This window comes from Rhinolophus sinicus, chromosome 5 (assembly GCF_057876585.1).
Source record: "Rhinolophus sinicus isolate RSI-liver-muscle chromosome 5, RSI-T2T, whole genome shotgun sequence".
Taxonomy (NCBI): Eukaryota; Metazoa; Chordata; class Mammalia; order Chiroptera; family Rhinolophidae; genus Rhinolophus; species Rhinolophus sinicus.
In genome coordinates, this window is record NC_142505.1 from 1,242,199 (window position 1) to 1,267,905 (window position 25,707).

Sequence of the window (25,707 nt, forward strand, 5' to 3'; positions counted from 1 at the left end):
CCTTTTATAGTCGCCCTTCTCCTCTAAGACCTAAATATCACTGTTAAAATCCCCTTTCTCGCTTGTCACTTTGACCAGGATGTCGCTCCCTTCCTGAGAATTTCCCCTGGCTCCCCACTTCTCTGCCGGCCAAGTAGCTGTCACACAGGTTCCACATTCAGGGGAGCTGGCCTCGTTACTCCCCTTCCCTTGCCTGTTTCCTTAGAGACCCTCTTCTTCTGCCCAGCAGCTCCCTGCCTCCGTCTTCTCAGACTTCCTGCTGTCCTTTCAGCTTCAAGTAACCTGGCCACTTGCTAGTCTCCGCTTCTCTGAGATTGTACTCTCCCAAAAGCTATGCTTTTGCCGTAGTTTTGTGCCATGTACCATAATTCACTTACATTTTTTATTGGCTCATTAAAAAAATGAATTGCAATGAAGGTTTTATTCCACTGCTATGCATGCAACCCCGGTGTTGGTGGGAAACAATGAAAGGTACGTACAAACGTTACTGCGATGGAGACAACCCAAGATGATTAAGTTCCAGCCAGTTCTGTTGTCTTGCTGTCTCCTTATGTCCACAGCTGTGAGATTCGTAAAACAAACGTGCTGTGGGTGACCTATTAGGACAGACCTGGGACGTCCAGCCTTTTGTGGCCAGAAGGATTAAAAGAGAATTCAGGAAGGGCTGGGGTGTATGTGCACGTCCCTCATGCCCAAAGCTCTTCCAAAGTCGCCTCAGCACCGAGAACACTGCGCTGGGACGTGCAGCCCAACTGGGGAGGCTGGAGACACCCCAAGAAAGACTCGTCCCACTCTTCGTCGCTCTTTGTCCTGCTACGTTCCTGCATTTCATCGTCCCGTGGGGATGTAGGAAGGTCGGGCTGGGTGAAGATGGTCGCCCTGCTGGCGGGTGAACTCCGTGATGAATTAGGCGCAGTTGTTGGTCTGAGACATTTGTGGTCAGCACCACACCCAGGCCCACAGGATGTTATGTGAGCACAGACGCCTTTCCTGGGGGCTGGCATTCCTGACATGTTCCCAACCCCCAGTCCAGTTGGAGAGCTGGGGCGCACGCTCAGATTTGCGCCCTGTGACCGGGAGGCTCGGAGGTGCCGTCCTGCTGTTGCGGGAGTGTGGTCAGAAGAGGGCCGACGCTCCAGCCTGCACGCTGCTGGGAGCTGTCAGTGAAGAGGCTGGGTTTGAAAGCAGAGAAGACGTCTCACTGTGGTTTTCACTTCTCTGAAGATACACAGACACTGCAGCCCTATTTAAGGAGCACGGACTTTTTGACAAGTGTTCATCACAGTGTGAGCTAGTGCGTTGAGAAAACCTGCGGATGTGATGCCTTCTCGGTTCCGAAAGGCCTGCTCCCGGGAACCACAGCCCCCCATGTGGAGGGGCCTGGTGAAGCACCGAGGTGCGGCCTGGGCCCCTTCTCCTTGCCCCTGGCAGGAGCCGGCCGGATGCCTGCCTGACTGGCAGGGAGGTCGGGCTGTGGGCTCCCATCCCAGCACCATCAGCCATGTTGGGCACCGTGACCTTGTGAAGTGTATTTCAATTCTGAGATAAGCAGGAAACCTGCTGCTCCCCACAGAAATAGATAGCACGTCCCTTACTTTTCAGTTGGGTTAATTTATCCTTTGTATCAGGGAACTGCCAGCTCTGTTCTGTGGTCCCTTCCAGGACCCGCTGAGTGCCCTGGGAGCTCAGATACTGTGGATAAATTGATTCTGTGGTCAGTTCTCTAGACAGAATGTGCATGTAAAATGGAAGAAGAAAACTGATGGGAAGGACTTCAAATATATTTGTGTAACCTTTTTACATTTTTCAAGTGAACACTACGCATTTTCTAAGCGACGTTGAAGCCATCTGCTGCATATCAGTGTCACCTTCTTATGGGCCATAGCGATGCTTCAGAGATTGTGAATCTTTTATACCAGGGGCGTCCAAACTGTGGCCCGCGGGCCATTAATTGGCCTGCAGCAAATTCCAACAATATATTTAGTTTATGTAAATAAACCAGGTGAGGCAATACGTACTTCACCTCGAGTGAGTGGCCCGGCTGTTTGTATATTTTACCGCATGTGACCCTTGGTGAAAAACGTTGAAAAAAGTTTGGACACCCCGGTTCTTTACATAGCATTTTAATTACATTTATAATCTAAGTGATTTCACTTTTTAAAAATGGTGGAAATGAGTAGCCACAGTGTTGACAGTAATGGTGTTCCTCCTTCCCGTTGCCCCCACCAACTCATCCCATTCTATGATGCTGTGCGTGTTTTCATTTATACCTAGAGATACAGGGAATATACTTTATTCAGAGCCCATAGGAAGACGTGCTTGTGTCAGTAGAGTTTATGCAGCAGTAGGTGCAGGGGTGAAATGCCCTACTGTCTTCTGAGGTTACTCCTTGCAAAGATTCATTGTGTCCATGGAATGAGTAACAGTGACGAGGCCTAGAGACCATGAACTTGGGAATTTGAACACAGCCTCCACGCGCACGTCCACACACGTGACCGTTTTTTCGCAAATTTACATAACCTCTCTTATGTTGAATTCATTGCCTTCTCATAAAGCATTCATCAGCAAAGTGGGGACCTCCTAAAATTGTCATGGATCTGCTTACCCCTCGATGTTTATAAAGGGCAAAGAGTGGCATCTGTATCTGGGCCACATAGTGGGTGGCTAATTAGGAAACTGTTCTGGGCCTGGACGTGCCCGTCTCAAAAGTTACTACTTTTGACGAAGCTGCCACTTGCAGGCTACGGAATGATCCAACGGGAGACTTACTTCCGAATTCGCCATTTTATGACTCTGGGGTGTTTGACGTGGAGCATTTCCACTCATTTTTTATTTACTGGCGTTGTGAATCAGTTTCATGAAATCTGTCAACTGCCAGCCTAAATCTTTGGAAATTGGTATAAAGAATATTCTGAATGGCAGTATATGCCCTTGGAGATATTTTAAACCTGAGAATATGGGGTCGGATGCCTGGCTGCCACAATATGGCAGAAAATATAAACAAAATTATGTTTAAAAAATGCTACTGGTTTTAGAGGGACAACACTAATCAGATGATATTTAAAAACGGATGTCTAATGGTACAGTTTTAATTGAAGTCCCATGGGGGAAATAGTACGGCTGGTATTTGAAGGTGTGGATCAGTGAGGGTGAGTTGTGTCTTTGCAGGCGTGTGGCACAAGAATTCTAAGCACTACAGGTTGCTTTTGTTTTTGTTTTGTTTTTGTTTTGATATCCTGTGATTTCAAGTGTGACTTTGCTATATGCCATTTGGAAAGTTTCCTGTGCTGTCTGTTCCTTTTAATGTGGTCAGGAGAAGAGTTAGAGTGAATACTCGCTCAGAACGCTCCTGAGAGTTACCTTTGGAATAATGTACTGAGGATGGTTTTGTGCAGGAAAGGCTGTCCTCTGGGCCCTGGGGTAGTCAGCACAGACCAGGCAAATGTGCAGAGCACACACGGGACTTGTGCTTTACCAGAAGCTTCTGAAGTTCCTGGGGCCCCTGGCACCGCTGACTGGCCATGGCTGTTGGCCACACACGTGGAGCTGCGCTGCCTCCACGGACAGGAGATGCCATCAGCCACCGAGGAACGCTGCGGGACGCTCCCTTCACACGACAGGGTGCACCATACATTTGGGAAAGGGTGTAAAGGTGGCCACTCAGACCCAGAAAATGAGCGTGTTCCTGTTTCTTGTCCCGATGGGCAGTGATTTCTGGGAGCCACACCCAAACTTTTCTTTGTTAGCCGTGTTGATTTATGGAAACACCTCGATACGGACACAGAGGCTAACACAGATTTCAGCGGTGCAGAAAGAGCCCAAATCAGGCTCTTTGTCACTGTCTTCACGAGGGCCGAGGAAGCACCGCGTCCCCTGGGGACAGCCGTGTGCCGTGTCAGCAGCCTTTATGCTCGGTCACTATAGGCCACTGTGTTGATTGGTAGTTTAAACGTCTGTAGACAAGGGGGTTTCAGTCGCTTGATATTTACCCCTTCATTCCTGTGTACATTGGGGAAGGAGTTACCTTCCTGAATAATTTGGGTTGACCAGAATCCTGGCAGGGAAGAACAATATCAGAAAAACTGTACCCAGGTGGCTGTAGCTTTGCTCCAGGTACAGGACAGAAGAACCATGTCTCCAAGTGAAGTGTGTGCACGCGTTTGCATGTGTGTGTGTGCACCCTTTTTTGCACGTATGTGTGTGTGCATGAGTATGTGTGTGTGCATGCATGTGTGTAGAGCTCTGACTCCAAGGGGTCATCCGTTCATCAAATATTTCCTTATTGGGCTGTTTATAAACCCCAGGTTTCATGTAAGCATTGGGATGGAGATAAATGCCCTGCCTTCCCAAAGTTTCCCCTTACTAAGAACATCGGCCAATAAAAAGCTAAATGAATAAAATCGTTCCAAGAAAGACACAGGACTGTGACAGAAAAATGAGAGGAGGAAATGGCTTCAGGAAGGGCTCTCTGAGAAGGTGACTTTCAGGCTGGGCCAGATGGGGAAGAAGACAGAAGGGAAAGGAGCCAGGAGAGCAGGTCCGGGCAGGGGCTGAGCGGAAAGGCTGTGGGGGAGGGAGCCAGGCCTGGGCGGGCAGCCCAGTGAGCCGGGCGAGGTGGCCCAGGCTCATGAGTGCAGAACCTGTAGGCTGCCCGGGTCGTGGCTGGGAGCAGGGATTTTAAGTGCAGTACAGGTGTTTCAAAGGAATCCAAGCCATTGAGAACCTTGATCGTGTTTGTTAAAGTACCTCATTTGCTGCTGCATGAAGAGTGGATGGTGGTGTAGAGCGAGATCAGCTGGGATCCCACGCGCGAGAGAACAATTTGGGCTTGAACCAGGCTGCCAGAAAGGGGATTTTCTAAGTGACGCTGTTTATCGTTCTTCTAATGAGATGCTAGAGGTGGCCCAGGGGTTGTAGTAAGGAGTTACACCAGGCCTGTGAGCAGGAAACCCACGCAGGAAACAACCAGAGAGTAAAGGACGGGCGGTTACAAGGTGTAAGACGCAGTTCCCTGCTGCTTGGTTGCCGAAGGAGGGGGCTGGGCTCTGGAGGGCTCGGGCTGGGCGAGCGGCATTTGGTGAGCGCTGTTCAGGGCCTGGGAGGCCCTGCAGGATGGACGCTGCTCGTCAGTTCCTGCAGCCGCTCTGTGTTGGCAGGAAGGAGAAAGACACGTTCCATCCAGTTACTGCAAACCAGCAGGATGCCTGTTGCCTGAAAAGGCAGCATAATCGGATCAGAGAGAGTTGGGAGGACTGTGCCTTCTCTTGCTCTATTTTCATGGATTTAAGTTCACAAAGTCAGGAGGGAAGACATTACCCACCTCCGCTTTCCAAGGAAAGGGCCGTTCTGTCCTTTTAAGCTTCACTGAATGGAAATCAAGTACGTGGACTTGACCAAAATGCCGCCTTAGGTTTTGGCGTGTGTGACGTTGGCATCAAATGCTGCTGACACTGTTCTTCTAGGAAGATCCACGTGTAGACTGTGAATGTTTATTTTCAAATTTATGTGAAAATATAAAAGCTGTTAGCTATGCACAGAATGACAAAGCACACACACAGAGTAATTTTCTAAATTGATGAGACAAGGACCACACGACGGAAAAGTGGGCAAAGGGAGAGAATACGTTTCAGAGAACAGAAACCCAAACGGCCAAACCAGAAGCACAGTACTCAGCCTCGGGAGAATCAGGCCATTCACGTGGAATCGCAGTGACACAGACTGTGGTTCACCCCCGTGGGGCGCTCAGCAGTCACCCAGAGTGGGGGCATCTGTGCAGTAACAGTTGATGTTCAGAGAAAGAAGCTACACAGATGGTTAAAGCCCTATGACTTCATGTCTGGGATGTTCTGGAACGTGCAAAACTGGAGGGGGGGGGATGCATCCATGGTGTCAGGGCCTGGGGAGTGGGGTGGGGTTGAAGTGCAGGAAGAGTTTATGTCTTGAGTGTGGTGATGTTTAAAATATACGAGTATGTTTCAACAGCCATCTGTAAGTGCCAAAAATGGGCACAGAAACTGGGAACCGCCTCCATGTCTTTCAAAAGGGGGTGAGTGCTGTGAAATACGTAAAATGTTTGAGATATGCATGTTGACTTGTATTGAACTGTTCAAGTGAATGAAGTAAATTAAAGTAGATTTTGGAAACAACAGTGTATGTGAAACAAGCAGATCTCCGAATGATGCCTCACATGTGAGGCCTGTTGTGGGAACAGCGGCACCCGTACAGCTTCCTCTTACCTTTGCGGAAAAACACAGAGATGCGTTGCTGGCACTACATTGTGTTGGTCTTTCTGGAAGTAACGGGAACATGGAATTTAGAAGGGAAATATAAGGGGCTTCAATTTAATTTCTTGTTTTATTTATTTTAAAAGTGGGTTCTGAGGCAAATATGAAATGTTAATGTCTGTTAATTCTAGATGGCAATTATATAGATATTTTTATATTATCTTTCCTGTCTTTAAATGTCTTATAAAATAAAAACAAAATTGCAAACATAGAAGTAATATTTCTGAGTCCCCAGTTGTGGTGACGTTGAGAACCGATACATAACTTTTATTTCAGTTCCTGATGACGACACAGGTCCCAGAGTGTTTACATGTAAGAGGCTCTGCATTTACCTATTAGAGATTCACTTGCTTAGGTCTAAGAGAAAACTCATGCCTTTCCATTTCTAATGTCATGCTGGTTGTGAAAGACTGGACAAAAAGTCCCTCAGTCTCCTCCTCACAACGGCAGAGGGGACCCACGTGGTGACACTCCTGTGAGTGGCATCCGTGCCAAGACGTGCGCGTTAGTAGTTTTTCGTATACGAGGTAACCGTCCTGTGAGCATCTCAGTCCTCTAAGTGCTCTCTTTGGCGTGTGGACGAGCACGCCATTGAAGAAAGGGTTGAAATTATGTGTTTAATACAGAGTTAATGAGACTATAGACGCTAAACTTATACAGGGTATTAATCCATTGTACCTTAATACTTAATATTGACTTAACTTATGAAAATATTTTATGTGCTTAGTAATAACATGATTACACATGCAACATGAATCTTATTTAAGGACTTAAGTTTCTATAAGAAGTGGCATCATTTTAATTTAGTCTTATAAATATCATATTACTTTATCCCCTTGCACAATAATTAGAATGAAGGCAACATATATTCTGTATGAACGCGAGAGAAGTAGCGAAACTTGGCTCCAAAATTTAAAGTGTAAGTTCTTATGTACACACGTTTATGTTGTGCGCCCTGGACTCATTTCCTGCGGTTGCTGTAAATAGTTCCCACCGACTCAGAGGCTTGGAAGGACACGGATGTGTTCTCTGGCCCTTCCGGAGGTGAGCGCCTAAAGGAGAGGCGAGCAGGCTGAGTCCCCCCAGGGCGTCGGGGGGGCTGCCCCCTTCCTGTCCTAGCTTCTGGAACCCACCTCTGTTCCTTGTCCCATCCCGTCCTCCATGTTCAGAGCCAGCCCATGTCCTTCTCTGCTCTCTCTCCTCGCGTCCCCTTCTCTGTAAGAGCCTGTGATGGCATTGGACCCACTCCCATAATCCAGGAGAAGCTCCTGACCTCAGGCTCCTGAGTCACAACTGTGACGTCCCGTCACCACGTGGCAGCGCACTGACGGGCCGTCCGCCAGGGTGCGGACGTCTCTGGAGGCGTCTCTCCCCACCCACCCACCCTTCAAACTGTTTCCTGGGTGGAATGTCCATAAAATCAGGTGACCTTTGGTGAAAGCTTTATGGTCTTCACTATGACTGTTCGATATAAAACCGCGATACTTGAGTGACGTGTTATGAGAACACAGATCTGTGTTATGAACTTAATATTAGAGGGTAAATAGCCTCTAAGTGCTGACCAGTAGGATTGGAATAACTTTTCTGTGGACGCTGTAGCATCTCTTTTTACAAAGAGTATCTGCTATTCAGTACGCGGGCAGTTTTTGTCCTGGAACTGCTGTTATCTACCAGGGTAAAGATGCGTTGTCGCTGACGGGTGGCTGCGATGACGCGGTGGGTGACCGTCTGTCAGACCTGGGACACCGACTGGCGCCAGCGCAGCATTTGCTGAGTAAGTGTGAGCCACAGTTGTGACCATCATTATGTCCACTGAGTGTCAACAGCCGTGTTAGTCACATCAAACTGCAGGATTTAGTGGGAGATGAAAGCGCAAGAAGTTGATGAAAAGATTTTGTTTTCTTTCGCGCAGGCACACACAGTGGTAGACACACACACACACACACACACACACACACACACACACACACAGCACCCCTTGTGTGGGAACTAAATCGGCGGCTCCTCCATGTCTAAAACCCAGAGTGGAAGTTAAGAATAGGTAATGAGGGAAGTGATTGCTGCTTGTCTGTCTTCTTTTAAAGTGCAAATATGTCTGTGAGTTCACAGATAAAATGTTTACTCTGCTGCTTGCAATCTTTATCTTCCCCTCATTTTCCAAAATGCTTCTTGCTCTCTGCAATCCCCAGCAGATGGTTCAGTAGAGACTTTCTGAGGACGCTTCATGCGGACGAGTTCTGAGAACCTAAGAGGAAGGGTGTCTCAGTCCTGTCAAAATATTTTCTCATTGAAGACAGAGCGTTTTTGCTGCAGGCTGAAATGCATGTCAGGTTAATTCGTGTTTCTTATTTCAGGTAAATACTTTCAGCAGGCGTCTGCACAGGTAGATCAGTGTTTACGCCACATGGGAAAGCGGCAGGAGGGGCCAGCAGGCCAGGCAGGGGGTGGGGCGTCACCCACACACCCATGTGCACCTCAGGCTTCCCACCAGCACCGACGCCCCTCTGCCCACCAAGCAGGCAGCGCCTGTGGGTCGTTTTCATATGTCTGCCCAGAGGTTTCGTGCAGAAGCTCTAGGACAAGAGCCACAGATGGACAGGAGGTCACATTACCCAGCAGGGGACCTGCAGTTGGCCCTGGAGTGGCACCGCATGTGTGTGCAGCTCGCATGATACGGGGAGATGGCCCCGCACAGCCTGGGCCGGGGCCGGGGGGGAGCACATTGTGCTTCTGAACTAAAGGAGAAACGCATGCAAACCCGGCTTTTCTCTGCCATTGGAAGTTACCTTTATGTGGAAACCAGGGCTAAAAGGTGCACATCGTTTGGAAAGATGGCAGGTGATGTGTGTGAGGACCCGAAAGGCACAGAGTGGAAACCACGTGTGGTCAGGAGCCCGAGGCCTGGTGCCGGGGTCTGCGTGGACCCTGCTCGCAGTGCTGACCGCGCAGCAGGCACGCGGGTCGGCTGCAGCCTTTTGCACAAACCATGCTCTCCGTACGTGGGCGGCCTCTTTCCTGGCTCTTCCTTTGGTCTCCCCACTCCCCACCTTTCTACTCCATGAGGGACCCGCTATCCTTGCTTTTGGCTTTGCATGGGTGACTTTGTGACAGTATTTGCACTCTGTTGTGTGCCTCCAGCCGCAGAGCCAGAGGGAAGGACAGAGCCAGTGCCTGTCAGGGGAGGTGGTGAGCCCAGGCTGGTTCTGGCGTCCACACCCGCTGTCCACACCCGCCGTCCACACCCGCCACCCACAACTGCTGTCCACATCCTCCGTCCACACCCACCGTCCACAACCGCCACCCACGCCCGCCGTCCACGCCCGCCGTCCACGCCCGCCGTCCACACCCGCCGTCCACACCCACCACCCACACCTGCCGTCCACAAACACTGTCCACACCCGCCGTCCATACCCGCCGTCCACACTGGCCCAAGCAGGTGACTGACAGCCCTTCTCTTCCTGTGCTCATGTGGTCAGGCCCTGATATGTGTCACACACTCCGTGTGTTGATGGACTGACTGCTCGGCCTTTCCGTACCTGCTTCCATTCATTCTGGGTACAGCTTTAGATAGATTGATTCGATCTATCACAAGAGCACTGGGGATTAAAGAACTCCAGCTGAGTTCCGGACTCACAAGTTGAGACCAGATTTAATGGTGTTACTGGAATGTGTTGTTTGAACAATAAACGCTTTCTTCTTCAAGGGAATTTCAATTCACGTAAGTGTGTGATGCGAGCCCAGGGTAGTGACAGACGAAGCCTTCAGCCTCCTTCTGAGGGACAAGCTTTTGGATGGAGGTACATTCAATCTAAGAGTTGGAAAAAGTCCCTTAGAGACGTACCCAAATCACCATAAAAAATAGTTGAACCGTTTTTATTCTTAACCTGTGCGAAATTGCCTATTCGGATGTGAAATGATCAGTGGGGATACTACACTTGACGGTGGAGATCGTTACATATAGTCAGTTGTATAAATATATGTGCGTTGTAATGGGCCATGCTTTAAAAAGGATTATACCTAAGTGGTTACTTTATTTCTATTTATAGAAATAAATAGAGTAAGCAGGTTACAATTTACATAAATTGCTAGCGCAGGAGACTACCTGCCTTCCCACAGCCCGAGTGTGGCGATGCAGTTTTGGAACGGCTCATTAGCCCTGATGACAGCCCCGTGACACGGGAGAGCCACAGATTGCCAGCAGGTCCCAGAAGGAAAGGGGCGTCTTTACACGGAGATGTATAATCCTCTCTTACTCTGAAATGCGTTCAGTGGCATATTTTAGACTGAAGAAAGGCTGCCTTCGGATCCTGGGGAGTGATTTAGTGGTGGATTTGACCGTATGCGTACCGATATGCAGAGTAATGACCATTAAGTGGAGTAAAAATGGTTTTTTTAGGGAGAAACAAGTGATTTGAATCTTTAGTTTCTCGTGGGAGCTCATTAGAGTGCCTTCTCTGTAATGCGTCCTGCAGCCTGGCGGTTATCAGGAGTCCTGGGTGCTCGGCGCTGATAGGTTAGGTTACAGGATTAATTGTATGACTTTGCACCCAGCACACTGAGCATTGATTTTCACATTAGCCTGTGTGTTGTTGAGACTGTGCTTTGTGTTTTAAGGTGGTGTTCCCTTTCGCTTTTTATTAATTATAATTTCTGCCCAGATGGTTTATGCATGATACAATTTATTAAAACTCAGTCCCGATCTTTTCTTCTAATTGTTACGTCCTTCAGAAACTTCATTAATTTTGAGCACTGGTGTGTAAAACATGACCGGAGAAAGTACCATTCACAAAACGGTCTCTGACCAGCCGGTGTCCCTATCCATCCATTGATAAGTTGGCACAAGTGTTCCCCCAAACAGAAGCCCATTCACTTAATCCCTCCAGGTATGTGAGTGAGTAGATACTGCAAGAAGGGGCCTGAGGACATGGCATTGCTCAAACCAAAAGTCAAAAGTGTTGGCTGTCAGAACGGAGTCCGTTCTCTAGAATGTGTCGATCTCCAAGCCTAGTATTTCCTGCAATATCTGTGGATCTGGAGAGAGTACAGGAAAGGACTTTTTCCTTGAATTTTCTAGATAATTAGTTCAGCTCTCAGCTGTAGTTTGTCCACTCTTGGTGGGGTTATAAAACGCCTCCTGAGATTTCAGTGGAGTCCTTTACAGCTTGGTTCAGCCTGTACTTTGTAAATCTATGCAGTCTTGAGAAAACAGAAAACAATGTTGATCACATGCAATTTATACCTTAATCTCGATGCTTTTTTTGTCTTGAACTGGTAAATCAGTTACCTGTCTGTGTCCCTCCCCTTTCCTCACCCCAGACTTGATGAGAGAAAATTTTCTTCTCTCCGTTGCACTGTGGTCTCTCCAGGGAAGGCGTTGAAACTAGCTTAGACTTTGCTGCTTTTGTTTAGTTTTGCTCTGCACTGATCCGCCCTCTGTGACCTCCCCACCCTGAGTTTCCATGGTGGGAGACAGACAGGAGGGCTACACGGTCAGCACAGCACTTCCGTGGTATGAGGGACCCACTGGCCCCTGTTGGAAGGACCTCACAACACTGTCGTCAGTGCTTCAAAAGAGGCTTGTTTCTGAGGCGTCAAGGGATCTCTTGTAATAAACTCAGAACACTCAGTTTCTAATGAAGGGAATAAAATGCATTTTAAGCTTCCGTATGATGCCTGGATTATGTGGAGAGACTAAAGAAGTGGTGGTTCTCTCTGGCTTTTGTGTCTCTCACGTTAAACAGAAATCGATGAAAGGAAAGGCTTAACACTGAAGATACCCCAAAGAGCAGAGCTCTGGCCACAGCTTTTCACTGGTCATGACAAAGCACCCGCTCATGATTTTGGGGGGAAAAGAATAGCTTTCCTTTGACAATGAAGGACTGAGTTTGTTTTGTGTCATTTCAAACTGTCCACCTTCACAAAGTATAAACTAGTGTTTTGTTTTGTTTTACCGTAGAAATTGGGTTATGACATTGTTGAGAGAAGACTAGAATTGGAATCACAGGACTGGACTGGCCTTGACTTTTGTCACTTGCTGTGTGTGACATTAAAGAAGGAACTTAACCCTCTTAATTTTACTTTTCCTCATTTATAAATGAACCCAATATAATTAATACATAAACTTGCTTCAAGGGTTAAATGAAAAAGTCTGTGCTTGAGTGCTGTATAATGTCAGCTGTTACATTTGTTGTAAGGTAGGTGGGTAGGTAGTTTGCACTAAAATTTGGTTAAAGATTGACAACAGACTTTAGTTGTGTTTTGAGGCTGAACGCTCTCTTTTTACAGTGGACTTTGTCGTGAGTAGTTTGCAGGGCCCACGTTGGTGGTGACGGAAGCTGCTGTAGTTGTGCTGTGTGCTGCACGCGTGGAGGTGTGTGCGCTTCTGCAGAATCTCAAGGGTGTCTTCACCGTCCTGGGCTGACCCCTAACCAGACACTCATCAGCAGTTTCCATTTCACGCTCACTGGTAGTCCTCCCGTAGTCCCTGAAGACGGCCTTGAGCATGACGGTTTGTATTTACTAAGTGCTTTTGTCTGACTGAAATTCTGCATACCAGATTTTCTCTCGCTCTCAAATTCCCTCGGAGAGAACATCAGTGCGAACTGGCAGTCTGAATAACTTTTCCCAATTTTATATTAAAAATAAAAAATTCCCTTGGCGATGTCCCCTAATTTAGGCAGATGTTTTTCCTCTTCATTTCCTTCATCTCTGCTCTTCTTTGACAGCAGCACCACCACCACTGTTTTCCTCCTCTTCTGCCTGAAACATCTAGCTCATTTCAGATGCACACTTTCAGGGAGAATAAACACAGCCCTGGCCAGTGGGTGATCTAAATTCCAAATTTTGAAAAATAGGATGCCATTAAATAGATATGTTTTTCTAAATGTTAGTTTTTAACATCCAAAAAAAGTGTATGTTAATTGAAATTTTCAACTGGGAGTGTATCTTTAGACTTTCTTTCTTATTCTCTGTCACCCTAAATGTCCTCAACTATATTTTCAGCTTACCTAGCCCAATAAGAAGTTTATTTGAATGGATATTTTTCAAGACATCACTGATGGTGCTTTTTTCCCCCTTATGTCAGAAATCTCTGGGTCCCCTTAGGCTTCTGACTAATTAGCTGATCAGTTCGGGGAGGAGGGGGAGTCTCCACATTCGTCTCTTTAACTTGAATGTCATGGCATCTGCCACCTGCTGAGCTCAGGGGACACTCTGGAGACTCATGGCCAAGTCTGCATATCTGGGCTGCTGGCAGATTATCAATGTGGCCTTCTGAGCTACACGGCTATGCTTACGTCACTCATGACGGGGTTATGTTGTATACATCGCTCGGCTCACACACAGTTCCCTGGGGCTTTTCATACAGTTATTTCTATTTGGTCCCCATTACAGATATTTTGAGCATTGTCATTGAATTTACATATTTTGTTCTGCATTGCAATTAGTAATAATTAGCATTGTATTGTATCAGATGAGAAGTTAAGCAGTTACCCTCATGTTTAGAGTCTGTCCGTCCCACAGCCCACTTATCGCTGCAGGGCTCCTGGCAGCTCTTCCGCAGCTTCAGGTTTGGTTCTGAGTGGTCACAGTGACGTACTCGTGTGTATGTGTGTATGTTGTATGTGTGTGTTGTGTGTGTATGTGTGTGAATGTGTGTATGTGTGTTGTGTGTGTTGTGTGTACACATGTATTGTATTTTACCAAATCTCTACAGTGAACATTTATTATTCTTAGAATAAAGCAGAGCCCCTCCCCCCGCGTTTATCCACCTTAAGTGTCATCCTCGCCTGCAGACTCCCCAGCCTGAATTTGTGCTGCAAACAGCTTTCCCGCGGGTGGAGTAGTGAAGCCGCAGCACATGCTCTCCTGTCTCCTTGGTTCTGTGTTGTGAGACCTCACGTAGCCATCACGACAAAAAGCAGACATTGCTGAGAAGGTCTGGGAAGTGTGGGGGCAGCACTGAAACGTGGTTTATTTCAGGGGCTAAGTTAGAGAGTGCAGCACACATTGCTCTGGGGGATGGGGGTGCAGAACTCCTGGGCACATAGGCCAGGGGTGCAAGGACGGAGTCTGGGCCAAAGCTGCGGGTAGGTGGTCACGCAGGATCTGGGAGGACTGTCCTGGGGCCGGGTTTGTACAGACCGGTTCCTGTTTCAGGGCCACAGGCCCCCAGTCATGGATGTGCTCTGGCCACAGCGCTGGACACAGCAGTGGAGCAATAAATCCCGCCTCGTCCCGTGCTTTGGACAGAAACTTCTGGTAATAGTGAAGATACGGACTCCATACCTCCATGCACCCAGAAGACTGCAAGGAAGCTTGTGTGTCTTTCAGTGTGACTTTCAGTGGTTCTCAACTCCGTTCTTGAATCGCGATTGACAATATTGTTGTCACTAAACTAAACCCATAGCCCAAAGAATGAGTCGGCTCTGAAAGGGTTCTGATGCCTAGGTGATGGGACACGACCCCAGGCCGCGTTTAAGGCGAGAGAGCGCTAAGCTGCCTTCAGGAGACAGGGCTTTATGACCTTAGGCACGTAGCCTCCTCTGCCTTGTTTTCTCATCTTTACAATGAGGACTTTCAAAACAAAAAGTGGGTACCTCGTGGGCTTGTAAGGGTAAAGTGAGCTGATAATGGCAAGTGCCACTGTCGTCACTGAGTGAGCCTGACCTTGTGTTAACTGGTCCACCAACTGATAGCACCAGGCTTCTGCCGAAGGAGCCTCGCTTCTCGGATACACGAGGTCATTGTCACACGCATTCTGGATCATGTATAAAAGCAAAGTGAGCCCCAAGCAGTAGTTTCCAGAGTCGCGTGTTTTTTTAATGGATGTTCCCATGTCTTGGGGAGAAAATCCCCAGTTGAAATAGAAAGTTACATAAAGTCAGAGCTGGCTCCTGTGAGACCTGAAAGATTACCTATTTGCCTGCACTTAAGACATGGCTATTTTTGCTCGTTGCTTTGAAAACCACTTCAAGCAAGATTTCATTTCACACACTGCTCTGATGGTGTTGAGTGCCCTACGTGTCATATTCCAAGGTGACAAATGGGAATTGCAGGTCCAGGAGATAGTCCGTGGCTTCTAAGTGGCACAATTTAGAAAAGCACCAGCTTGTCCTCTGCTGTCACAGCCGGGAGCCCTTCACTCAGTCTCTCCCTTGCCCTGGGTTACACTTTGCTAATTCACCACAGATGCTCTTTGCCTCCTGAAGACAGCTGAGTGTATGTCTTAAAACAGTAGGAGCCAGAGAGGGGACTGCCACGGCGCCCCTTTCTCTCGGGCCCCACCTGAGAGCCGCGGTGGGGAAGGCTGGCTGGTGTGCGTGCGGCGTGGCCCGGGTTCCACGGCCGCTCCATACTGGCTCTGCCCTCACGCTCCTGGGGAGTCGGCCAGGCTGCCAGACGGGTCTGAACCCATCTCGGCCCCTGTGGTCAGTGGCACCTCACGGCCAGGGCACTCGGCAGTGCTGCAGTTGCTCAGCCTGGCATCTAGCACATAGTACATCTTCAATTAATGTTAGAAAAAAGCTCCATGTGACGCTTACGGGGAGGTCAAGCCTGCTTCTTACTAGACCCAGGCTAAAATCAGCGATCAGCCGCAGGCAGCATTTTCTTTCAGAAGTTTTTGTGGGAACATGCTCAGCACATTCATGGTGTTTGGGCAAGCACTTGCTTATAAATAACTTCCAAAAGCCAATATTTGCTGCTTACCATAGTCTTTCTGGTTCCTATTTTCTTGTGTGTCATTTTTTGTTAGGTGTCTTGAAGAAGGGCAGTTGTCTGCTCATTTTACTGTAGTCCCAGCTTACATTCTGGAGAATAGTATGTGCATTGTATATCATTTCCATTTTAAAAGGTAGTGTCTTCATTCAGCACAATTGAATTGAGCATTTTGGCACCTGTTTAGAGGGCACGGACCTCCATGGTTTGAATCGAGCTCGGTCGTGCCGGGTCCATGTTACTTGATAGCAGAAAAGGAGGTGTTTTCTATTCCAACTTCTTAAGAATATGGACCCAAATGTTGACTACAAGTGAGGTCCTGTCAGTGTATTTTTTATATCATTAGAAAATCTCTAATGTTTAAAGATTAGTCAGGATTAAGTACATGTTTAAAAGAAAAAGGAAAAAAAAATAGCCATTGTTCATTCCAACCACACACACACACACACACACAGAGAAATAATGGTGTTTGTAGTTAATGTACATTTATTAAACATTCAATATTTGAGAATTTCACAGCCACTGTGCTTGCGTGCCAGGGAGGCAAAAATTAATAAGACAGGTTTGGGGGTTTTGTTTTGTTTTTCGGCCTGAGGAATTCACAAGCTTGCAAAAACCTCATAAAGAAACCCTTTCTGTCTTGTGAGAATAAGGCAGGTGGCTCCTACTCTCAAGGGCCTCAGGTCCCCATGTGGTGACGTGGTGTCCTCCTGCCGGCTGAGCTTGGGGACCGCTCAAGTGCCCCTCCAGCCTCATTGGCTGCCTCTGGGTGATGATGGGGTCTGCACTACCCCGTCACTGACCACCTTCCAGGTCCCAGCCCTGAGCTATGCGTTTTGTACATGTTGGTCCGTCCCTCAAATGTGTCCTGCCAAGTAGATGCCGTTACCCCTTATGTGCCGAGAAGGTCACTGGGTTCTGCAAGGTCGTGCGATTAGCTGAGCTCCCACAGTGAGCAAGTCCCACGTGATGGCAGCTTCTCTGTTGTTTCTTCTCGGTGCTGCAGTGTCCCTTCAGATCGGTGCCGTGGTGGCCCTTGTGACTGTCAGGTGAGGGAGCGTCGTTTGGCTCCTGTCACTTTCGTACATTCAATCATCAGTTCATCCCAACTGTGCTTATTAAGCCTCATTGTGGAGCCAGCCGGGCACTGGGATGGCCAGGATAGGCCCTGAGGGGGCTAGACGCCCGATGCTAAATGCAGAGTCAATCCAAGCAAGACGTTGAGGACAACCATTCGGTCTTCAGTTAATTTTGTCTAGAATGCAGCTGCAATTTACGTGTGATGTGATGTACATTCAGCGAGTGTGGAGAATTGGCACTGAAAGTACCTGCACACAGCACCATGTAGAAAGGTGAGGCATCATCTCTAAGCCTTTCCTCCGCGCCAGCCTTTCCTCCAGCCTGGACAAGACCGCCCTTTCTTTTGCTGAGCACCTGATAAGGTCAAAGGTTTGCTTTTAGGGGCCCTATTGTCCGAGAAATCCTACTTTCAAATACAAAACCGCCTCAGAGCAGCAAGATGGCCAGTCAGGAAGACGTGTGGACCTGACTTAGCTGAGCCAGACCCCCCACCTCATTACACCTGCCCCGTCCGCTGTCTGCTGAGGGGCCCCCCAGTGAGGGGAGCCCCCAGTCCATCCTATGTCTTCTGTTGGGCACGTTCTCCTCCTGCCCGTGCTCCTCTCTTACTGTCAGTTTTTGTCTCAAGTAGAGTAGAGTTTAATTGAGTTTGATGTGCCCCCTCTGTATTTGCTTTGTTGTTTTTTCAATAAACAACAAGGACGCCGAGTCCAATTTTGCTTTAATTGCCTTCTAAGTTCTTCAGATTTTCCTTTCAGGAGCCCTCTGTTTCCTCTGTTTATATTTGGTAGATATATTGATTCATATCTCGTAACTGCAAGAAACTCAGGAGCTTTGAAGAAGGAGTCAAACAACTTTTCTCTAAGAACAGAACATCAGATATTAATATCTGTACCAATGGTGGTGGGAGAAAGAGAAAGGCCTGCGGATTAAACACATTCAAAGGATTATGTGTTCAGCTAAGTATAATCAAAGTAGAGTGAGAGACCTTTTCTGACTGTACAGTAGTGTAGTGTGTGTGTGTGTGCGTGCATGTGTGTGCGTGTGTGTGCGTGTGTGCGTACCCTCATCGTAACAACATTTGAGTCTGTTCTTCTGATATGTACCTCCCAAATTGTCCTAATACATAGTGTGCTAACATTTACCATGCAAAAACAAAAGAGACAGAAATTAAAAAGAATGAGACCAAAACAACATGCTTACACACATAATGTGCACATGATATTTTAATATTAATTATATACATGTATATTTTAGTACTTGTTACGTCTAAAGGGCTGTGTGCATACCCATTTTACTGAGGCTGCACACCTACACCGTGAAGCAATGAAAGGAGACCTGATAGTGTCAAAGTAACCGTTCATATAAACAAGGCCACGCACACATGCACACACGTGCACACATGTGTGCTCACTCGCATGCACGCAATGCATACATGTACACACACATGCACACACACGCACACACACTTTAGATCAGTAGCAAGACCTTCCATCCCGGGTGACATGAGCGCCTTCCCAACCAAAGCAGAACGAAGCAGAGGAGAGTGCTGCAGGCTTGTGCCGCTGCTGTGAGCATACAAATAAGTGTGATCAGTAGCTATATCTCTGGCTGGTGCCAAACAACAGTCTTGAAAATGCTAATCCAGCTCAGACTCTGATCCCTGCTGCCATGGGTGCACTGACAGTGGTATGAGGGGGGACCCACTGGGCAGAGCGACCCGTGGTAGCTGTGACACAGATGGCTTTGGAGAGACATTGCAGAGAGATTTAATATTGGGACCGTAAAAGTGGCTCCTTGGCTGCAGAATAAACCTGATTTATGACATTCTTTGCCACTGAGGTAAAGGACAGCCTATATTGTATCATTTACATTCACCCCCAGTAAACAGGGGGAGGGATGGACAGGATCAGCACACCTCATTTGCAGTCAACTTGTGCAGACATTTCATTTTTTATGTTCCCCGCCGAGTGATGCATGGAGGACGCTGGACGCACGGAATGATGACCCATTTCTTAGACAAACAGCGTCACAGCTTTGTCAACCTGTAGACTCAGCGCAGTGATGCTCCAGCAGTGTGGACGGTGGGCTCGCTGGTTGGGGCCTAGTGGAATGCTGTCTCTTCTGTACACTGTCACTCATCTGTGCACAGTTCTGTTTGCTATAATAATGAAGGTAATAACGGTGTCGCAAGTAGGCCTAGTGGGGGTGGAATGCAGCCACTACAAACGTGTACAGGGCGCCGTCTGCGCAGTGTCATGGTCAGCTGGAAAGCAGCAAGGGCGACTCTTAGAATTGCATCTTTTCAGTGTATCAGTGGAGGATCTCTCCAGAGACACTGAAATCTGTTTATTAAGTTTTGGGCAAAAGCATTTGGAATAAGGCCAAGGAGATTGTCAAATAATGCACAGAAAGGAAGTGAGTTTCTTGACTGTTTTAGCCATCCTTGTTTTCCTTAGGGCCAAAGATATTGTCGTTTTTATACATCTTTTTAATTACAATTTCTACCAGGATGAGTTAGGATTACTGGATGGAATTTAGCTCTTTTGAATGATGCTCATGAAATTAGGACATCTGGTATACAAAAAAATCTTTGACTTACTTTGACCGTCCTTCTGCTCAATAGAAAAATCTTAGCAGTTCAAAGCTCTATTCATGGGACGGCATCTGAAAACAAGCTTCTAAGTAATCTTTCAGGGATGGGAAACCAATCCTCAAATCATCTGGGAATGAACAGTGAAAGGATTGTATATGTTGGTTGAAAACTCCCTTCATTTCCCAAGTTGATTTGTAAGAAGACGGGTGGCCGGTTGGTAACACACCTGGATTTCGGGAGGCATCTCGGGCTGAAGCCTGTTTCACTGTCATTTGTCCGGTTCTGATCTCGGATGTGCCTCTCCACAGGGCCCTCGTCATTTAGGTCCATACTGTGCTGTGGTGACAGGCCAGCCGCAGCATCATACAAATGCAAGTAGCTGTTGTGCAAAACAGTTCGGGGAGGACCGCCAAGTAGAAATTCTGACGAGTTGTGGTCTGCTGCAAAACACTTGCATTCATGAGAGAAGACGTGCCAATACTTCTTTCAATGAGAAGTGTAATTCTGTGATGATTTTCTGCACGTCTGCCATCTCTGCTTCATTTGTTCACAGACGGAAAGCTGCAGGATGCCTTTTTATAGCAACAGAGCAAGGCCTTTCTTTAGGTGTTTGGGGAGTTTTTCAAGGTGTGGGAGAAAGAAGTGTTAAGTCAATTATTTCCAACAGGGAAAAGGTAAACAGTCTTGTGAACGTGGTTCTTTAGATGGAAATCACCTCTAAAATTGCAACTTTCAAATCTATCTGTAGGTGCTGTGACTGCAGACAATGACACTGTCTTGAGGCAAACACGTCACAGGGGACTAGGGGGAGCTTCATTTACCGGTAAGAATATTTTCCTTCGTCATTTGCTTTATGCATTTGGAATGTGTTTAGTTCTGGCCATGCCTGGTAGAAGCGTATAACCAGGGGGAGGGCAACACAAGCTACGGACCCGATATTGAAAGCGGTGAGGTTTTTATTCAGTTCCATTAAAGTGATGGCTTATTTCTGAAAGATCAAAACACTGAACTAAAATTTACTTTTCTTGTTAGCTGACCTCGTGGCATATTTGAAAGTTGCATCTTGATGATAATTATCTGAATGTCATTTTTAATAGAAAAGTGAATTTTACCATTGAGATCTGAGAAGGTCAGCTTCTTAGGAGGCTTGACGTTTTAGTGAGAAAAACTTGTATTTCTATCGGTCAAACAGGGCTCACCCTTTCACGGTCTGAAGGGCTCTCAGCTTCATAACTGTCCCCAGAATTTGGACCAAGGTGCAATCTGAATCCTCCCTTGGACTCCTTTCAAATTCTTTGTGAGCTGCCAGGTGATTTGTAACTAATTTCAAAGAGTTTGAAGAGTGAGAAAAAGTCTACTTTCAAGGGCCACAGTGATGTGGCCATGGAGGCTAGTTAGTCCCTTTTAAACATGTTTCCTACTTGTTGTAATTGCCTGTAGGTGCAGGTTAGTTCGATTATTTTTATTTTCATAATTCTTATTAGCGCTGTGTGTGGTCCATAATATTACTCATAACAATGCGTTCTTTACTTCATTTTACAGAATCATGTTTCCTTTGTATTCCTCTTGGTCATTGGTCAACCTATTATTTCATTCTACAAAGTAAGTTTCCTCACGATCAGTTTTCACAGTGGTGCGTGAGAACTTCAGATGTGCAGTTTCCAGGAAGTGTTTATGTGATCATACTCCTAGGACACACACACACACACACACACACACACACACACACACTTAGGAGCATTAATTTTCATTTAAGAATCTTCTGTTTGGAGTGTGCCCCACAGTGAAATACGCCTCAGGCTGTGATGAGACTGGCCATGCATCGCTTCAGGACAGGGGTGCATTCTGAGCAGTGTGGCCCTTTGCACCTGGTTCCAGACCTGTGCTGCAGGCGACTGTCATATGTTCTGCTACAACTGCCTCACTAGGGGTCAGCATTCTGTCAGCCCCCCTATGATCTTAGGGGCCCCCGTTGTGTGTGCTGTCTGTCGTTGAATGAAACACCCTTCTGTGGCGTGTGAGTGTATAATACGTGAATTCTGGTTTTGCTGTTGTGTTTTTCAACACCCAGATTTGTCTGAATGGTTCACAGCACACCTCCACTTTAAGTGTTAGGAATGTTGTGAGCTTCAGTTTGTGCACAGCAGAGCAAGGCAGGTTTGTCTGTACATTTCGGTTGTTGCCAAACTGACATATAATTTATCCAAAGATGATATCATCCATACATCTTCACAGAAGGCTTAAGTATGACACAGCCATGTTTTTGTGCCAGAGGTCATGGTAGAATACCTGCTCTGCCAACTACATACAGTAAGTCACCCTGGGTGACACATTGAGACGCCAGCAAGATGTTGCTTCACTCCACACTCCTCCTTCTGATGTACAGGGGTGGGTGGGTCCTTTCATATCAAAGACCGGGCTGCAGGTCCTGAGAAGAGCTGAGACAGAGCGCTGTTTTCATATAAGTCTTAGTCAAGTGCTCTCATGTGAGATAAGGTTATGGTCTCTTCCCTTGCTGGTCTGAATAATCAGTGCAAGTATTGATTACTTTCCAGGGACACCCACGTCCACTGTCAGACCACTCACGTGCCCCATTCCACCAGGGCGTGGCTCCTGTGCTCTGGGAGGATGACACCAAGGACCCCTCGGTTCAGTGTTCTCACGCACTGCATGAGATGTTCGTTGTGCTGCCAACTTGACTGGGCCGGGTGTGCCCAGGAGCTGGTAAAACATGATTTCTGGGTGTGTCTGGGAGGCGTTTCCAGAAGACTGAAGCATTGGAATTGGTGGACTGAGTGCAGCAGACTGCTCTCTCCATTGGGGTGGGCATCATCCAATTCATTGAAGGCTCCAATAGGACATAAAGGCAGAACGGGGGAATTGGCTCTGGTTTTGAACTGGGACACCCATCTTCCACCCTCGGCCATCAGTGCTCTTGGTTCTGGACCTTTGGACTCAGAATGAATTAGGCCACCAGCTTTGCTAGGTCTCCAGCTCACAGACAGCACATCTCAGCTGCCATATTTGTTCAAGCCAATTCCTGTAATAAATTTATCTACCTATCTATCTATCTATCTATCTATCTATCTATCTATCTATCTATCTATCTACCTACCTACCTACCTATCATCTATTGATCCATCCATCATCTATCTGTGTGTCATCTATCTATATTCCCTCTTGGTTCTTTTCTCTGGAGAGCCCTGACTAATGCGTTGCACAAAAACTGCTTGTTTGGCTGGTACCGCCTCTTCTTGTTCTAACTATGTTTACACGCCTCACACTCAGTTGCAATTAATTGTTTACACATTTGTCTCTTGAATGTGTCTTTGAGGGCAGGGTTCACGTCAAATACACGTTTGTGTTGTTACCACAGAGCGTAGAGTCCAGCGCACACTGGATGCTTTATCAGATGGGGGTGGGGAGGAAGAAAGGAAAGGAAGACGGAGGGAGAGAGATTCCTGGTGGGTCGCCCCTCGCACACCTTCTGTGAGGAACCCCGCGTTGCTTTCCTGGGTCCTGAGGTCCAGGCAGTCTTGCTAGGAGTCTCTAGTCTCTTCAACTTGGTTTTTGATGAGTTTTACTGTTTGCTTGACTCCCCTCTGTCTGATGGCCGCACCTGGCCAAGTGGGTCCTCGTCTTTTCATTGGCGCTAGTCTATGGCTAATTCACTTCAGGACCATTAGGAAATCAAAGTGTGAGGGACTGGCCAGTGAGTGTTACTCAAAATGAAAATCTCTCCATGAGAAATCCTAAGTAGAAGCCAAGTAAAATCAGTCTTCTCAGAAAGAATCTCCCCTCTTTTGAATAATTGTTACTTTTTCACCAAATGTTGAAATGGGACATTCAGAGGCAATAAGATTTCATCCTATCAGATGCTAGAATATTTTGCATAAACAATTAATGTTTCAAAACGATGATACTAAACAGTATTTCTTTCTTTCTCTTTCCCATGATATAAATATATCAGAATGAGCTCCATGCCCTTGTCCCAGAATGAATCATTCCTCTCCATATCTGATGTTTACACCTTTAAACATTTACGGGCTCTGCTGTCCCTTATTGCTGTCTTCCCTCTCTGGGGACACGCTCACGCCTTGCGTTTCTTTCTCATTCTCTTGGCTGTTCTTTGGTCTGCCTCCAATTTGCATACACAATTTTGGTATCGAGGCCAAAAATACATTTGTTTCAACCGGAGTCTTATTGAAGTTGCTTTTACTCAAATCACGTACACACACAAATGTGATTTCTAAGGCCTGGAAGCCCCATGAGGGCTCCCCACGGAAGCAGCGATGTACAAATAGGCTCTTGAAACACTGCAGGTACATTCTAAGTCACTATGGAAGGGGCATCTCAACGCGAAAAGATTACAGAATGAGCACTGTGTGAAGAGTCCGATTGGTATGCCTAGGTCTGTGCTCGTTTTGCAGATTTTTGTTGTTACTGCCAGTCTCTTGGCTTTTAGGATTTTAATAGGTTGGGTTCAGTCTTTATAGCCATTTTCTTTTTTAATTTATCTTTTCTTCCTCTGCAATTTTAGAAGGCAGAGTCCTTTATCAATAGGAAAACAATTACAGAGAAAAGACTGAGGTAAAATGACCATTAAAATTTAAAGACAAAGAGACACTGAAAGCTTTTTAATAAACATACACTTTGGATCTTATATTGTTATTTAAAAGGACTTTTCAAGTAACAACATGACATATGGCACAAATAAAATGTCCATGAAAATACATAGCGCAACCAAACAAATGACTTAGAGAAACAACAATGAAGAGGGAATATTGTGTTTCCTGAACAAAATGCCATCTTTGCCCCAAGGCATCCACATTGGAGAAAAACACCGTGTGTAATGCTGACACAAATCATAGGCATCTCCCCCAAAGAGCAGATTTTATTGAACTGCACATGTGTGCAGATATTGGAGGCCTTGGCGAGGAAGCACACAGTGAAATGCATCACTGCCATCACCAGCTCAACTGGGGAGGGGATGGGGGGGCACATCTTAGAGCCTGTGATGAGATGGGGATTAAGAAGTGAATCAAAGACTGCGCTCAGAGCTAACACAGCCTGACATAAACGCCCTGTCCTGGAAGGAAGCCCGTACACAAAGATCAGAGATGAGTGCGTCCCACATGCCAAGGCGTTCTCTGCTGGAGCAAAGCAAGAGAAGGGGGAAAGGAAACATCAAAGCCGCCTCCACACCCCACGCAATATACTCTCCCATGCGCTGTCAGGAAAATGAAAACGAATCTCGTTGGCTTTTTAAAATAGTGTTTGCGTTCTGCTTTTCAAACCGTATGCAGGTGGCACCGTTGGCTTAAGTCACCTGTCTGCAAACAGACTGCAGTGGCTTCCTTATATCTGTAGCTCCTCCTTGATTGTCTCATGACAACAAACAGCAGGTAAATCTGGGCAACTACTGCCTGTTGGATTTCGGTTGATTCAGAGACTTCAGTCCACGTTATGCGCTAACTGCTAGCTTCTCCTTGACCAGTCGTCACCCTGTGTGTGTGTTGGGGCTTCGGTACACACTGAGCATAAGCAGCCCCTTCACTGTGTACAGTATCTCTACACGCTATATTCTCCTGTCACCCATAATATATATATATTACATTTTAAACCTGTGCCATGTGTAAAATGACAGTGAAAGGAGAATAAATCTTGTAACTTTCCAGTTGTCTTAATAAAGGATGCTTCATTCATTTGTAGGAATTAAACATTATTTTTAAAAAATATTCATTCAACAGTTATCTTTGTTTAACTGTTACGAGCTATTTGGCTGAGGATATAGCAGGAGACAGAAACAGACCCATTTCTTACCCTCATGAAGCTTTTAATCTATTAGGGTGGATACATATTAATCAGATACCATGCAAGCAGATGGGAAATTGCTGCTCTGATAAGTGCTAGAAAAGAGAGTTAAGTGGGGGTTTGACCTTTGGAGGTGACAGAAGGCTCCACTGAGGCACTGGTGCCTGTCAGACAGGAGGAAAACTGCATGAGATTGGAAGGTAAGGAAGATGCACT

The 25,707-nt window shown here is 46.8% G+C and overlaps 1 protein-coding gene across 16 annotated transcripts in view; it reads left to right on the forward strand.

Moving 5' to 3' along the window:
* Nucleotides 1-25,707, forward strand: part of CHL1 (cell adhesion molecule L1 like) — a 150,616-nt gene that overhangs the window by 17,899 nt on the left and 107,010 nt on the right. For 12 of the 16 annotated variants that reach the window (XM_019755808.3, XM_019755807.3, XM_019755802.3 and 9 more), the window contains exon 2: nucleotides 20,426-20,500. The exons of the other annotated variants lie outside the window; for them this stretch is intronic. The gene's annotated coding sequence lies outside the window, so the exon portion shown is untranslated. The remainder of the gene's footprint in view (nucleotides 1-20,425; nucleotides 20,501-25,707) is intronic. 16 annotated transcript variants of the gene reach the window in all.